General features: G+C 39.9%; 1 long non-coding RNA gene across 1 annotated transcript in view; it reads left to right on the top strand.

Annotated features, from left to right (window-relative positions):
* Positions 1-16,924, top strand: part of LOC134299293 (uncharacterized) — a 21,980-nt gene extending 5,056 nt beyond the window's left edge. Inside the window, exons 2-4 of the long non-coding RNA XR_010006478.1 lie at positions 5,010-5,052; positions 14,768-14,863; positions 15,972-16,924. This is a non-coding gene — a long non-coding RNA (uncharacterized LOC134299293). The remainder of the gene's footprint in view (positions 1-5,009; positions 5,053-14,767; positions 14,864-15,971) is intronic.
* The last annotated feature ends 375 nt before the right edge of the window (positions 16,925-17,299 follow it).

Genomic DNA, 17,299 nt, shown 5'->3' with positions numbered 1-17,299 from the left:
ACAGGAATAAAAGGAACATAAACATGAAAGGCACTGCGGACTGATTCAGCCAGAGACGTCAGCCAGAGCAGAGCACCTGATGAACCAACTTGGACACAGCACATTATTTGAGAACACAGAAATGCTGGACCACTCTAACAACTACCACGTCAGACTACACAGAGAAGCCATTGAAATCTGGCTTTTGTATAATGCGTTTTTAATTGTATTGCTATTTGATTTGTATGAGCTGTTGTTTTCAGTGTAATGTTCTGGGCATTGAATTTTTGCCAGTTCATGTAAGCTGCCTTGAGTCCCTTTGGGTGAGAAAGGTGGGGTAAAAATGCTTTAAATAAAATAAATAAATTTAAAAAATCTGCAAGCATGTGGACAATTTCTACAGAAAGGAGGAAACCATGAAAAGGAACACAATTCTGGCTACCAGTATTGAAAAAAAACTCTAAAATCAGAACAGTAAATAAAGAACAACACTCAAAAAACCGGGGAAATCCAGACAGGAAACAATCAGGGTCAGCTAACAGCTCCCAACAAAGGATTCCCCCAGGCAGGAAGCAGCCAGGCTTTGAAGCTGCCAGGCTATATGATGTGATTAATTGCAACATTCCACACGTGGGAGTTCTTTCTCCCACCCTGGACCTTACACAGATATATAAACTCCCTTGCCTAGTTTCCAACAGACCTCACAACCTCTGAGGATGCCTGACATAGATGTAGGTGAAACGCCAGGAAAGAGTGCTTCTGGAAAATGGCCATACAGCTCAGAAAGCTCACAGCAACCCAGTGATTCAGGCCATGAAAGCGTTTGACAACACATAGCATAGGTCCTTTGTGCAGTCCATGTTTTAAACTTGACAGACTATACCTTGGAAAAGAGGGAGGGAGGGAGGAAAGAAGGAAGGAAGGAAGGATGGATGGAAGGAAGGAAGGAAGGAAGGAAGGAAGGAAGGAAGGAAGGAAGGAAGGAAGGAAGGAAGGAAGGAAGGAAGGAAGGAAGAGTGGCCCAGGTGGGAAAAGAGGAAAAAGGGTGCTAGGAAGAGAAAAAAAGAAAGGCAGGTCATCCACAATATCTGCTTTGAACTGGTTTATCTGAGTCCACACTGCCATATAATCCAGTTCATTGTGGATTTTTTTACAGCTGTGTGGAAGGGGCCTTTGTTATGAAGAGAAAATTCCCTTTTGTGGGAGAGTTACACGCTCAATTTCCTTACAAAGGGGCTCTCCCAAGGAGCGTGAAATGGAGAGATAATCTGGAAAGAAGATACCTGGCCCAGATTTGCTCACTCAAGTCTTCAGAGGCTCTCTTCGCTCAGGAACACACCCCTCTCCTTTAAAAATGTAAAGGTAGAGGGAACTCAATGTGGGGGCTCTTACTACTCTTACTACTACCAATTGAAGTTCTTTTAAATCTTAACATTCTGTTACACATACAGGTGCAATGCAGGGAAGAACTTGCACAAATTTCGGTAAATGTTATGGCCATGTTCCAGAAGCATTCTCTCCTGACATTCCACCCACATCTATGGCAGGCATCCTCAGAGGTTGTGAGGTCTGCTGGAAACTAGACAAGTGGGGTTTATATATCTGTGGAAGGTCCAGGGTGGGAAAAAGAACTCTTGTCTGTTTGAGGCAAGTAATTAGCATTGAATAGCCTTTTGGCTTCAAGGTCTGGCTGCTTTCTGTCTGAGGGAATCCTTTGTTGGGAGGTGTTATTTGGCCCTGATTTATTCATGTCTGGAATTCCTCTGTTTTCTGAGTGGTGTTCCTTATTTAGTGATTTTAGAGTTTTAAAAAATACTGGTAGCCGTCATGAAAAGTCTGTGGTCATGAGACATTGCCCACTGTCATTGCTGATGGGATGCATACAGGTTTTCCTATCACACATATAAACAGCACTTCAGGAAGAATCCATCTGCCAATCAGTCTCATAATGTGATAAGGTCTTGGGTCACTTGCTCTTTCTATTGCCTTCCTTGTCAGGAAAGTGATTTAAAGATGGGCATAAAGGAGGCAGGAATGGGAAGAGAAAGGGACATTGCAGCGACCTACCCTATTTCCCTGAAAATAAGACAGTGTCTTATATTAATTTTTGCCCCCAAAGATGCACTAGGTCTTATTTTCGGGGGATGTCTTATTTTTCCACGGAGAAGAATTCACATTTATTGTTGAACAAAAAATTGAACATTTATTATATACTGTACAGTAGTTGTCATCACAAACCAGCATAACCAAACTGAATCCTATCAAGAATTTCTTGTTACTACTATTATTTCCATGTACAACAATCTATGGTACGTACATTTAATGATCCTGCATGCTCTGGTGTTCTGTTTGGTGGGCATGGTCCCAAACAAAAACTTTGCTAGGTCTTACTTTCGGGGGAGGCCTTATATTTAGGAATTCAGAAAAACTCTACTAGGTCTTATTTTCAGGGGATGTCTTATTTTCGGGGAAACAGGGTATGTCTGCAGTGTGTTAAAGTGCTGAGCTGCTGAACTTGCAGACTGAAAGATCCCAGGTTTTTCAGGGTTTTCTCATATATTGTAGCCCTTCCACACAGCCCTATATCCCAGCATATCAAGGAAGAAAATCCCACATTATCTGAGTGTGGACTCCGATAACCCAGTTCAAAGCGGATATTGTGGGATTTTCTGCCTTGATATTCTGGGATATAGGGCTGTGTGGAAGGGCCTTCAGAGGGAACAGAGAAAGCTATGATATGTGGTGACAAATATCATAACAAAAAAAATGCAAAGTACATCATTCTGAAATCTGGCTCAACTGCAACACTAGTGTTCACTTCAGTGGGTTCGTATTGTCTTCAGTTACAAACCTTTCGCTCCTTCCTAAAGATCCGAATGTGCCGGTAATTAATTTCATTACATTCATTACCGCCTTTCTGGCCTCGGTAACAAGTCGGTAATTAAAATAACAAAGTCGGGGAGTATTTAGGAAGTATGTGTCAGCAAGGAGGAAGAGGGGAGGATCTTCTCCACCCTCTTTGCTGAGCTGGAGGGGAGTGGTGGAAAAACAACAACAATAAAACGGGGTTGAATCTCTCTTGTCTGGAAATCCCAAATGCTCCCAAACTTATATGTGTTCGATCCAGACACCTTTGCTTTCTGCTGGTTCACTCTACACTAGGTATGGGGAAACCCAGGCCCGGGGGCAGGATGCGGCCCCATGGATTCTTTTTTTCAGGCCCTTCTCTGTCCCTACCTATTCAACTTGTATGCAGAACACATCATGTGATGTGCAGGGCTTGATTAATCCAAGGCTGGAGTTAAAATTGCTGCAAGAAACATTAACAATTTTAGATATGCAGATGATACCACTCTGATGGAGGAGCTGGGGAGTCTTCTAGCCAAGGTGAAAGAAGAAAGTGTAAAAGCTGGGTTGCAGTTAAACATCAAGAAAATCAAGATTATGGCAACCTGACAGGGATACTCAATTTGCCCAAATGTGAACACTGCCAGAGTTTGGGGAAAACTTGACATTTGAGAGTTGTAGCTGCTGGGATTCATAGTGCACCTACAATCAAAGAGCCTTTAAACCCCAACAATGATAGAACTGGGCCAAACTTCCCACACAGAACCCTCACGACCAACAGAAAATACTGGAGGGATTTAACCTAGTTCACAGCAGATATTGTGGGATTTTCTACCTTATTATTCTGGATTATATGGCTGTGTGGAAGGGCCCCAGATTATCTTTTTATCCCAGATTATCTGGCCATGTAGACACATATAATCCAGTTCAAAGCAGATAATCTGAGATCAGATCCTGGGATATAGGACAATGTAAAGAGGCCTAAGGGCCCTGCCACACAGCCATATAAACCAGAATATCAATCCACAATATCTGCTTTTGAACTGGGTTATCTGAGTCCACACTGCTATATAATCCAGTTCAATGTGAGATTTTATTCAGCTGTGTGGAAAGGGCCTAAAGCTGGATCTACACTGCCATATAAAATCCCTATTATCTGCTTTTGACTGGATTATATGGCAGTGTAGACTCATATAATCCAGTTCAAAGCAGATAATGTGGGAGCAGATACTGGAATATAGGAAAGTTTAGAAGGGGCCTAAGGCGGGATCTCCACTGCTGTATAAAATCCTGATTATCTGCTTTAAACTGGATTATATAGCAGTGTAGACTCCGGTAATCTAGTTCAAACCAGATAATATGGGATCAGATCTTGGGATATAGGACAGTGCAGAAAGGGCCTAAAGCAGGATCTACACTGCCATATAAAATCCTGATTATCTGCTTTGAACTGGATTACACAGCAGTGTAGACTCAGATAATCAAGTTCAAAGCACATAATGTGGGATCAGATCTTGGGATATAGGACAGTGCAGAAAAGGCCTAAAGCGGGATCTACACTACCATATAAAATCTTGATTATCTGCTTTAAACCTGATTATATATCACTGTAGACTCAGACAATCCAGTTCAAAGCAGATAAACTGCATTATCTGCTATGATAATCTGGATTATATGGCAATGTAGATCCACTGCCATATAATCCAGATTATGATCTGCTTTGAACTGGATTGTATGAGTCTACACTGCCATGTAATCCAAAGCAGATAATCTGGATTTTATATGGCAGTCTAGATGGATCCTGAAATAGTAACATGAAGGCCTCCCAGGGTTCTTGCACACAACCATATAACTCAGAATATCAAGGCAGAAAATCCCACAATATCTGCTTTGAACTGGGTTATCTGAGTCCACACTGCCATATATTCCCATTCAAAGCAGAAAATGTGGGATTTTATTCAGCTGTGGATGAAACCCAATAGTGTGGAAGTGGCCCCAGAAAATCCTTTCTTCTTCATCCAACCAGACTTTGGGCCCAATTCCCCACCTTGGGAGGTTTGTATTTGATGTTAGTTCCAAAAAATGATTCCTTTCCAGATTCCTTTTTTCTTTACTCCTCTTCTGACCTATTTTTTTTAAAATGTATATGTTGTAACCTATTTTTATTTAATTCCTCATTTTAGGGTGCAAACAAATTGGAGCAGGTTCACAGAAGGACAATGAGAGGTATGGGGAACAAAAAATAGAAACAGACTTTGAAGGACCTGGGCATGTTCAGCTTAGTGAAGAGAAGACTGTGACATGACTGTTCTCTTTGAATGTTTCAAGGTCTGCTCTCTCTTGCTCCACTGAAAACCTGGCAAAGTATATAGTGTCTTCATTGCCCACATAATTTTTAAAAAACTACTAGAAAGTATTAACTATGGTGAGCATTACAGTTACTGAATGCAGAAATGGTTACTTACAAAACCGGAGGCAAAGTTATGCTGTTATGGATCTGGGCTAGAATCCCAGCATAATTTCCATTTAAGAAGGGCAAAATCTACCTTGAGAAGAGAATTACAAATTTGAGAGTTAAAAATATGTTCAAAATGTTATTTTTCATGCTGGTGGATAACTGCATTAGCCTTTATATCTCACCAGAGAATTTACCTATCTGCGTTGATAATGATAATAACAACAACAGTTGCTTGCTGTGAGTTTTTCAGTCTATATGGGCATGTTCCAGAAGCATTCTCTCCTGACATTTCACCCATATCTATGGCAGGCATCCTCAGAGGTTGTGAGGTCTATTGGAAACTAGGCAAATGGGGTTTATATATCTGTGGAATGTCCAGGGTAATATTATTATCATTATTATCATTATTACTATCGCTATGCCCACCTAAAAGTCCAAGCCAAGTTCACATTAATCACACAAAATCATCATCATCATCATCATCATCATCATCATCATCATCATCATCATCATCATCATCATCATCATCTTATATGATTAATGCAAAGCTGGCCCAGGCCTTTAAGTAGACATATACCTTTAAAACAAATTGAAATATATTGTTAATTTTTTACATATCCTTCTTTCATATACATAAGTATTCTCTTCTTACTTATTGATGACAATAGAAGGTTCTGATTTCCTATTTTAAATAGTCACCCACATGCCGTGCTTGTAAGCCAAACTTGGGGTTGGAGAAGACTATTTATCCTGACAGCTTTCATAGCCAAATGTCCAAGAGCAGACAGCTGTGTCCATCCATTTTGGCAAATCTCATCTAGAACATTTCATTTCCCTCTCAACTGGGTTTTTTGCAAAGTTGAGAGATCTGAACTTAGTCTTTCAAGGCCCATGATTCCAAAACACTTTGCATTGCAAGAGCAATCATTCCTACCAATATACTGTTGGGATTTTTCCATTTATTGCAGCTGAACTCAGAGGAACAGAGAAGCTACCGGTAGTGTGTGATGTGATGATATCATAAGTATCATAAGTGTCTTTACTAACAAATAATTCCTAGTACATTGATTCTGAAAGCTGGCTCAACTGCAACTGCAACTCCGTTCAGTTGAGCCATGAAAGTCAATAGTTCTTGAGATTCTTCATACTCACGCCATTAAGAAAAAGAGCCATTTGCGTGTTTAAATTAATTATATTTACTGTACTATGTGACCCCACTAGCTGTAGGGGAAACATTCCCTTTGTGTGGATATGGAAAACCACACATAAGAGTGAATCCTATTGAAATGAAGCAGTTCTGGCCCAAGAATATCAATAGAATTATGGGGAAAGTGCTCTTCATCTTGATAGCTTCCACAAAACGTTTCTAGTGTTGCAATAGCCTTGTTAGGATTGGGTGACCAAAGGCACAATTATAGCACTACGATTCCAGTGTAATAACCATGACTATGGCTAACACAGCAGGTTAAACTGCCAGCTACAGAAGATCTTGCTAACTGGAAGGTTGGCAGTTCAAGCCATGAGCAGGATGAGCTCCAGCCGTCAGTCTAGCTTCTGCCTACCTAGCAGTTCAAAAAGAGCAATGTGAATAGATAAATAAGTACCGCTTTGGCAGGGAGATAAAAGGCGCCCCTGAAAAAACACACTGGTGGTTTGATCAGGAAGGTGTTAACGACTGCCAGTGACTGGAAAGGTAAAAAAAATTAAGTATTAAAAATTGGAAGAATAAATTGTGGGATCATGCAAAGATGGCCAAGATTTCTAGCAATCTGAAATATCAAAGTCATGAAGTTTTGGAAAGAAATTGGAAGCTGGCCTTAGTATATCTGGTGGGAGAATTTAAGAAATAAAAGCAAGGGGAATGTATTGATCTAGAAGTACAGAGGGTTAAATAAAATTATGCATAAACTCTGCGTAGATCAATGTCAGGAGCCAAGGTGGTGGGTTGCAATGGGGATCGGCTAAGGGGTAATTGTATGTGTATGAGTATATGTTTGTAATGTGTATTGTGGGTGTTTTACAATTTTAAAATAAAGATCTATTTTTTAAAAAAGAAGGTTTTTAATGATGACAAGCTCCTTGGCGTGGAAGAATGGAACAACAGCACCTCCGCATGGCTGAGTCAAGTACAGCCTCCAGATGCCAGAAGCCTTGCCTCTGTTTATGTACTGTCTGTTTTGTCAATTGTACAACGGATTGAATGTTTGCCATATATGTACCTGTAACTGGCTCTGAGTCCCCTCAGGGAGATAGAGCAGATTATAAATAAAGTATATTACTACTACTAGTAGTAGTAGTAGTAGTAGTGTACATGCTGTGAATTTCTGGGCTTCATAGTTTGGTAAGGAATGAAAGCTCTCTTGCTGAGAATTTTAAATCTCTCTCTAAAATGCAACTGCAAAGATCCCATAGGATGCTGCCATGACAGTTAAAGTGGATTCATAGCTCTATATCTGTGTAGTCTGAAAAGGCCCCAGAAAATTGCAAATAACACTCTAAATGTGGCTACGCTATTTTACATATTTATTTGTGTAATTTATAGGCCAGGTTTCAGTTGGGATTGTCAAAGTAGAGTATTTATTTGTAAAATCCAGTGTTGTTATTATTTTTTAAAAGGTGTCACACACAATAAGTTTAAGGCATCTCACAATTGATTTATATGGCATTTTAATGTTTTATATAGTATTTTAAAGGGCTACAGTGTCACAGCTGATTAAAACGTAGAGATGCGGAACTTCCTGACTGAAAGGTTGGAAGTTTGAATCCGTAGAGGGGGTGAGCAGCCATTGTTAGCCCCAGCTTCTGCCAATTTAGCAGTTCGAAATGTGAGTTGATCAGTAGATACTGCTATGGCAGGAAGATAACAGCGCTCCATGTAGGCATGCTGGCTATATTACCTAGGAGATGTCTACGGACAATGCTGGCTCTTGGGTTTAGAAATGGAGATGAGCATCACTCCACAGAGTTGAACTCAACTAGACTTCACATCAAGACTAGACTTCACATTAAGGGGAAACCTTTACCTTTATATAGTATTTTTAATGGTGTCTTTTGAATTGTATTTAATAATCTGCTTTTTATGTATTTGTTTGTCCTATATGTAAAAGATTTATGGTCTAAGCATTGAATAAACTATCAAACTATCACACACAATAAAGAAAACACAACTTAAAATCACAGAAGCCCTCTTTGGGCATTCCAAAACCAAGCAGACAAAACACATGGGATCTGCTACTTTCTCTCCTGTCCCCCATCATCATTCCTTTCTAAGAGGAGAGATTTATTTGAAACTGATATTGGAACTTGAATTTACCTTCCAAAATCAACTTGAAGGAAACTTTTTTAATTTTAATAATAATAATAATAATAATAATAATAATAATAATAATAATAACAACAACAACAACTTTATTCTTATATCCCGCCTCATCTCCCCAAAGGGACTCGGAGCAGCTCACATGGAGACCAAGCCCAGCAATACACAATAAAATACAACCACATAAATACATTTAAAACATATAAACATAAAATCATAAAACATACAATACATTAAAACATACTCAAGCAATAGCTACTAGTCAGGCGCAGTGAAAATATTCCAATTTTCGTCTTAACTGGGATGTACTGATTTCAAAGCTTTATGATCCACCCCTTGAGAAAGCTTTTTTTTCAGGCAATAGCCATCAGTCTGATGGTCAGAGAAGGAAACTACCAGAGATTTCTTAATGTGGGAATCTTAATGAGAGAGAGGAAACCAGGAAGGAATAATGAGAAATGTTGATCTTTCGTGTATCCTGAACATAGGCCTTCCAGATATTGTTGTACTGCACCTTCCATATTTTCTAGCCAATGGTGAGAGATCATAAGTTCAGTTCAAAAACTGTGGGAAGACCATAGTTTGTCCACATTAACACAGACTATAAAAATTTTAAATTTAGCTCTAAAGTTTTAAATAAAGTTTTATTATTAATGCTGTTTTATATTTTATTATATTGTATTGCTCTGGGCATGGCCCCATGTTATCCGCCCCGAGTCCCCATTGGGGAGATGGTGGCGGGGTATAAATAAAGTTTTATTATTTTATTATTATTATTATTATAAAGTAATCGACAGTCAGTGGAATTTCATGCAAAACAGATGTACAGTGTTCCTCACTTATCACGGGGGTGATGTTCCAGGACCATCCACAATAAGTGAAAATCCGCAACGCAGGGACACTATATTTATTTTAATATTTATACATTATTTTAGTAGTTATACACTATTTTAAGCCTTTATCAACCAGTCGTGTGTTGATAAATCGCCTCCTTCTCCTCCCGTTGCCGCTTGGGCTCCTTTTCTCTTCCTTTGGCTTCTCCTTCCTCCCTTCCTTAGGCAGTACATTGTAATTTTTTATGATTTATAATATTCTTTTGGAGTTTATTGAAAAACCACAAAACAGCAAATCCGCAAAAAGTGAACTGCGAAGTAGTGAGAGAACACTGTACTATGTTTTGGTAGCTAATGCTGGAGATAACTTTGATACCAGTTGCAGTTTCCAAGCATCCTAAAGGGAGTAACTTGCTAGCATCAGAGGGTGGGAAGGGATCTTAAGATAATTTAATTCAATCCCCAGCTAGGACCATTCAAGTGCCCCAATGCTTTTAAAACTCAATTTTCCTGGACAGCCTATTGCACTGTGAATTGCAACTCTTACCATCAGGAAGTTCTCCCTAGTGTCTTCTCAGAATCTGCTTTCATGTACAGTAATCTGAATTACATGAAAATAGTCTTTTTTGTCTTCTGGAGCAGCAAAATAATATGTCTATTTCAGATTTTTAGGACAGCTTCCATATCACCTCTCAGTCTCCTCTACTCCATGCCAAAGCTACCCAATTTTCTCAACAATTCCTCATAGGGCATCACAGCAGACTGCTTGAGATGCCACTGGGGCATTATGGTGCTGCTTTTTAATTTTATTTTCTCTTTCTTGGAAGTTTCCAGGCATTGCTTTGTCTTTTTCACTGCAGCTGCATATGGAAGGATTAACCCTAAACACTGAACCCATGTTTTCCTTTATTAATTTGAAATATAGAGCCCACTTTTCTTCTGCAAATGATTCTCTAGGTGGCGTAGTGAAAGGTTTTCAGGGAGGGAGCTGTCCGGCTCCACACACAAGGGTTGCTTTCTTAAGTAATCGCTGCCAGTTCATGAGCCATCAGCAAATTGGATTGAGTGTGGGGTTTTTTTTTTTTTACCCCACTGTACATCACTTTGCACTCACACAGAATTGTGTTTTTACAAGAAAGAGACTCTTCACTTGCTTTTGATTCAACTAGCTGCAGCTGACGGCATCCATATCTGGGTTGTGGTAAATATGTTGCTGTTGTTGAGTGCCTCCTAGTCATTGTGACTCAGGGAAACATAAGATAACCTCTATCATGGGATTTTTTGGGCAAGATTTGTATAGAGGTTTATTTATTATTTATTTATTTACATCACTTTTACACTGCTCTTCTCACCCAGGGCGGCTTACAACAGTCAGCAATTTACATTGCCCAGAACACATTCAATAAAACAATAACAAAATCAATAACATTACAACAATACCACATCAGTTAAAAACTCTATTAAAACATGAATTATAACATTTTAAAATGCGTATGTAGTTAGATTCATTCACTGGCACCTTTCGCGTACGCCTTGATTCAAGCCATATCACCTCAGATATTTACTCCTCGAACGCTTGAGCACATAGCCACATCTTCACTGCTTTCCTAAAACCTAGGAGAGTTGGGGCTTGTTGAACACTACTGGGAAGGGCATGCCACAGCCAGGGAGCCACTACCGAGAAGGCCCTGTCCCTCGTTCCCACTAGTCGGGTCTGCGAGGCAGGTGGGATCGAGAGCAGGGCCTCACCAGATGATCTTAGGGATCTTGCTGGCTCATAGGAGGAGATACGTTTGGACAAGTAGTTTGGGCCAGAACCGTATAGGGCTTTATAGGTCAAAACCAGCACTTTGAATTGGGCTCGGTAGAATATCGGCAGCCAGTGGAGCTGGCTTAGCAGAGGGGTGGTATGCTCCCTGTATGCCGCTCCAGTTATTAATCTGGCTGCCGCCTGTTGTATTAGTTGGTGCTTTCAGGCCGTCTTCAAAGGCAACCCCACATAGAGAGTGTTGCAGTAGTCCAAACGGGATGTAATAAGAGCATGGACCACCGTGGCCAAGTTTGGCTTCCCAAGGTATGGGTGCAGCTGGCGCACAAATCTCAGTTGTGCGAAAGCTCCCCTGGCCGCCGCTGAGACCTGGGGTTCCAGGCTCAGCGATGAGTCCAGGAGAACCCCCAGACTGCGAACCTGTGTCTTCAGGGGGAGTGCGCCCCCTTCCAACACAGGTTGCAACCCTATACCCTGTCACTGCCTCCACGTTTTCTCCCTCTGTTTGCCAGTTATCAATCAGTCTGATTGCCATAATCTTAGTTTTCTTGATGTTTAACTGCAATCCAGCTTTAGCACTTTCTTCTTTCTGGAGACCAGAGTTCAAATCCCTGCTTAGTCATGAAAGACTTTAAATGCTTTTCATGTAAGCCACTTTGAATCTCCTTGTAGAGACAAAAAGCAGGATATAAATAAATATAATAATAATTATAGTAATAATAATCCAGGTGTTCAAGGCCAAGTCACGTTCTCTACTCAGGGCCCACCCACACAGCCATATAACCAAGAATATCCAGGCCAAAAATCCCACAATATCTGCTTTGAACTGGGTTATCTGAGTCCACATTGCCATATACTCCAGTTCAAAGCAGAGAATATGGGATTTTATTCAGCTGTGTGGAAGGGGCCTCAGACGTTATGACCCATCTTGGCACACACAATCCTGCAGGCATGTATTGTGAAGTGCCACGTACTTCACAATTTCCCAGCTACTTATTTAGCTGCTCCAAAACAGGCCTGTATCCCCCTGTATATATTTGAAAAGCTACCTTTGATGTGATGAATCACAGAGACATGTCCAAGCAAATTGGAGCCCTTGAACACCTGAGTGCCTTCTATCCATGAGTGATAGTCCCAAACAGAGAAAACAGCCTTCGTCTTAGGCCCCTTCCACACAGCTTAATAAAATCTCACATTTTCTGGTTTGAACTGGAATATATGGCAGTGTGGACTCAGATATCCCAGTATTGTTGTTTATTTGTTCAGTTGCTTCCAACTTTTTGTGACCTCACAGGCCAGCCCACGCCAGAGTTCCCTGTTGGCTGTCGCCGCCACCAGAAGATCCAACCAGATGTCCCAGTAAAGGTAAAGGTTTTCCCCTGACGTTAAGTCCAGTCATGTCTGACTCTGGGGGTTGGTGCTCATCTCCATTTCTAAGCTGAAGAGCGGGCGTTGTCCGTAGACACCTCCAAGGTCATGTGGCCGGCATGACTGCATGGAGTGTCGTTACCTTCCCGCTGGAGCGGTACTTATTGATCTACTCACATTGGCATGTTTTCGAACTTCTAGGTTGGCAGGAGCTGGAGCTAACAGCGGCCGCTCCCGCCACTCCCGGGGTTTGAACCTGGGACCTTTTGGTCTCCAGCTCAGTGCTTTAACGCACTTCGCCACCGGGGCTCAAGATATCCCAGTACAAAGCAGATATTGTGGGATTTTCTGCCTTGATATTTTGGGTTATATGGCTGTGCAGAAGGGCCCTTTGAAAGCTCTTCTAAGCACCAGTGGTCACAAACCAAGGCAACCAAATAAAATAGTTTGGGCATCACAGTCTTTCATAACGTTCCAGCATCAACCCAGCCCTTTCTTGTTGTTATTGTTCCTCACATATGGTGCTTGTTTTGGCCCAGTTATTCTCCACCAGCTTGCCACCTTCTAGTCTCCATTCATGATGCCAACAGCCTTGACAGTCCTATGGCCCACTGTTCTTTTCACTTTACACAGCCTTCTTTCAGTCTCCTGAGCAAATGCCCTTGATTCAATTATCTCCCTTCTGGTTTTGCATTTATTTATTTATTCATTGGGTTTAAAGTTAAAAAAATCCTTTGTTGGTTCTTTTCTCTCTTCCTTCCACCCCCTAAATTTGTCTCTAAAGATTAAAGACCTGCTGCTCCCCCTTCCCTTCCTCTCCCTCTGGTCCCACTAACTCCAAGGCCCTCTGGGTTTTTTTAGAGGGGGTGTTTTGTTTGGAGTTGTTCTTTTTACACACGAGCTGTTCTCTTCAAAAGTTGTAGCAAATGGTTAATTTGATTATGGCAACTATAGACCAACTGCTTCAGCGGCCTTCCACCACGCGTCTGGAGGGAGAAAGCGAGAACCCATCTATACGAAATAATCAAATCAAAATGAAGTGTGGAAGGAGGGTGTTTTTTTTTTTAAAAAAAAAGAAACCTTCTTGACTTCCAAGCGGCACAAATAGAATTAAGACTGAGTCACTACAGCTCCCCCTTCCTCCTTTCCAAATAGGAAGCTTTTGTCTATAGATCACAAATTCAGATCCAGCCAACCAGAAATACAGTTTCTTGAGAGGGCAAGCTAGGAAAGGAGAGCTATATTTTACATTTCTCTTTCTTTTATGGATCGCTAAACTGATGATGAGAAGTTTAGCGATCCGTAAAAGCAAGAGAAACTAAAATATAACATTTCGGGAAAAACATTAATAAGAATGATTTGTGCTCTCATGAATGGTGATCTTAGTCGGTTGAGTATGTTTTTATTGTATTTTATATGCTTTGTTTTATATGTTTTAAATTCATTTTGCTGTTGTATTTTATGATGTTTTTGGGCTTGGTCCCCATGTGAGCTGCCTCGAGTCCCTCCGGGGAGATGGCGCAGGATATAAGAATAAAGTTATTATTATTGTTATTATTTGAAATACAACAAGATGAGTCCACAGCAGACACTCTGCTGGCTGTTGTATTGGATCACACGTCGGATACTTCCCAAGTGTCTAGAGCTGTGTGATGTATTGGCGAATAATGCTTGCAGATCCCAGTAAGGTGGCCTTCTGCTGCTGGCAGGTGGTAATTTTGTCAGTGCCAATTGTGTTTAAGTGCAGGACAAGGTCTTTAGGCACTGCACCCAGTGTGCCGATCACCACTGGGACCACCTTGACTGGCTTGTGCACGAGTCTTTGTAATTCGATCTTTAAATCCTCATATCGTGTCAGCTTTTCCTGTTGTTTCTCCTCAATTCTGCTGTCACCTGGGATTGCAATATCAACAATCCACACTTTGTTTATTAACATGATTGTGAGGTCAGGAGTATTGTGTTCCAAAACCCTGTCTGTCTGAATTCGGAAGTCCCAGAGTAGCTTGACATGTTCATTCTCTGTAACTTTTTCCGGCTTGTGATCCCACCAGTTCTTTGTCACAGGCAGATGGTATTTGTGGCACAAGTTCCAATGAATCATCTGAGCAATGGTGTTATGCCTCTGCTTGTAGTCTGTCTGTGTGATCTTCTTGCAGCAGCTGAGGATGTGATCTATTGTTTCATCTGCTTCCTTGCAGAGTCTACATTTGGGATCTGTCATCGACATCATCATCATCACCATCATCATTATTATTATTGTTCAGAGGCATAAGAAAATAAAGTTGGTATTTAAGGTAAACTCTTTTTTATCTATATATATAAAAGAGTGATGAAATCACGGCACCAGACAAAACAACAAAACTACAGGCCCCCCAACCTCGAAATTTGACAACACAACCCATCATCCACAGCTCTAGGTTGATACAACAAAAAGAAAAGAAAAATAAAGTCCTAATTAGAGGGAGAGGAATAATTGCTTTTATGCAATTGCTGCCAGTTAGAAGGCTAAGCTCCTCCAACTTGGTCTCCTAGCAACCCAATAAAAAATAATTAAAAACACTAAAAAATTAATACAATAAAATACTATAATAACAGAAAATAACTAAAAATAATACAAGAAAATAATAAAATATAATAAATAAAAAGATAACTTACAATAAAATTAATTAAAAAATACAAATAACATCAAATAAAAATTACATAACAATTTTTAACCAATACCACCACCACTTTGCCACAGCAATGCATGGCAGGGCACAACTAGTTTTATATATATAATGTAAATTTTTATTTACATACATTAACAGCTTACAGTGTAAACAAAACATGAGACAATGTACATTTTACAAACACATAACCCCATCACCAAGGCCTGAACATGTATCATTTCCTTTGCCATAAATTTATGAGTCATCCAGTAAAAAAAAAGTCATATGCAAAACTCCTGACCAACCAAGTTGTCTTGTTTTCCTTTTTCACTCTCTAAAACATATTTAATAAAAACTAACCAGTATAAATCAAAATCAGATCTATTCGTTTCCCACCCTCATTTCCAATTATAATTTATCATTTAAGGCTATGTTCCATACCTCCCCATACCATGCTTCCAGTATGAGATTGGTTGTTATCTTCCAATTTTTTGCAATAAGTCACACCACTGTGAGTAAGCTAATCACCAATTCTTTCTTCAACTTTTCTTTCTTATTCTCTGCCATTCCTAAAGGAAAGGCTCCCCTTTTTCTTCTTCTGCCTTGTCTACTCCCCCTTCAAGTCCGAAAGAATGTTAGAAGACAGCGAAACAAAACCGCCAACAAAATGGCATTGTATTGAAGTTGCAATTCACATGAAAATGCTTGTCAGGCCCATCATGTCTTACTTCTATGAAGCTGTTTTTTTCCGCAGGCGAAACACCCCGGAACATGGGAATGAATCAAATATTAAACACCAGTGAGCATTCCAGAGCAGCTTTCTTTTTGATTGCTTTATTTGCCGGAGACTGCTAATGATTCCCACTAGAGATGACCGCAGTGTGAGGTATCAGTTTAGAAATGTCATTTGGGCCCAAGCAGGCTCCAATATTTTCTGTCATTTATAATTTTGATAACCACAAGACTAAAGCTGGCCGTAGTCTCTACTAAGGGGCACACTTGATATATTTGTAATCCAATTTAGTCTCTCAAATGGAAAGAGCCACCAGCACAATCAGTAAATAATTGCCGTGTTTTTTGAAAAAATTGAAGCCAGTTGTTTAAATACCTTTTAGTCACCTACTGTATTTCATGGCTTGTTGTGTTCTTTTTACATTAGGTCACCATCTTGTATTCTGTATAAATGGGTAATCAAAGTAAGACCTATATTTTTGAAATTCCCTACCGGTATTAGCAAACCATCTTGTCCATCTACTAATGAATGTGCTCTACAGTTGTTGTAAGCTAATCTTTTCAACACATTAAGAAATCAGTGAGGAGAACCTATTGGCTATTTGTGATATTCTTTGTTCCATGGTTACACCAGAGATATAATATATTTGCACCTTTAAAATAAGTTGATGCAATAAAGTCATATTACAAAAAACATTCCATTTTGTCTCATTTTGAAAGTGATAATTCAGTCTCTAAGCTTATTGGAATCATTAATACTTGGCCTAGTCAGGGATGAGTTTTTGAGCCTAAGAAGTGTTTGTTAAGATAGATACAGATGCGAGTAGTTGGTTTGCATGATGTGGAATATACTAGTTTTCTCATTATTATAGCACCAGATCCTGTCCGATTATAGAAGCTAAGCAGTACCAGCACTGTTTCATAAAATAAGAATAAAACGTTATTTATATCCCCAAGTCCCCCTGGGGAGAGAGGTCAGTCAATAGTGCAACAACATAGAGAATACAACAAGGTACATGAGCATATAAAACAATAACAATATAAATTTAAATTAAAAATTATATAAAATGTACTGTTTAGTACTTAGATGGGAGGCTACCAAATAATACCAGGTGCTGTAAGCTACATTTCAGAGGAAGGAACTGGCAAAACCACCTTTGAGTATTCATTGCCTAAGAAAACCCTACGAAATGCATTGGGTTGCCATGAGTTGACAGGCAGCTTGAAGACACAGGCACACTTTGTGTCCTGCATCCTTCTAAAGGACACAGCACACTCCAGTCAAAGTAAAAAAACAGCCTTAACATTCATTCTGAAATAAATAACACTTTCAAATCCTTAATTTTGGCT

The sequence above is a fragment of the Anolis carolinensis genome, chromosome 5 (genome assembly GCF_035594765.1).
Source record: "Anolis carolinensis isolate JA03-04 chromosome 5, rAnoCar3.1.pri, whole genome shotgun sequence".
NCBI classification, from domain to species: domain Eukaryota; kingdom Metazoa; phylum Chordata; class Lepidosauria; order Squamata; family Dactyloidae; genus Anolis; species Anolis carolinensis.
This window is presented reverse-complemented; position numbering and strand designations above follow the sequence as displayed.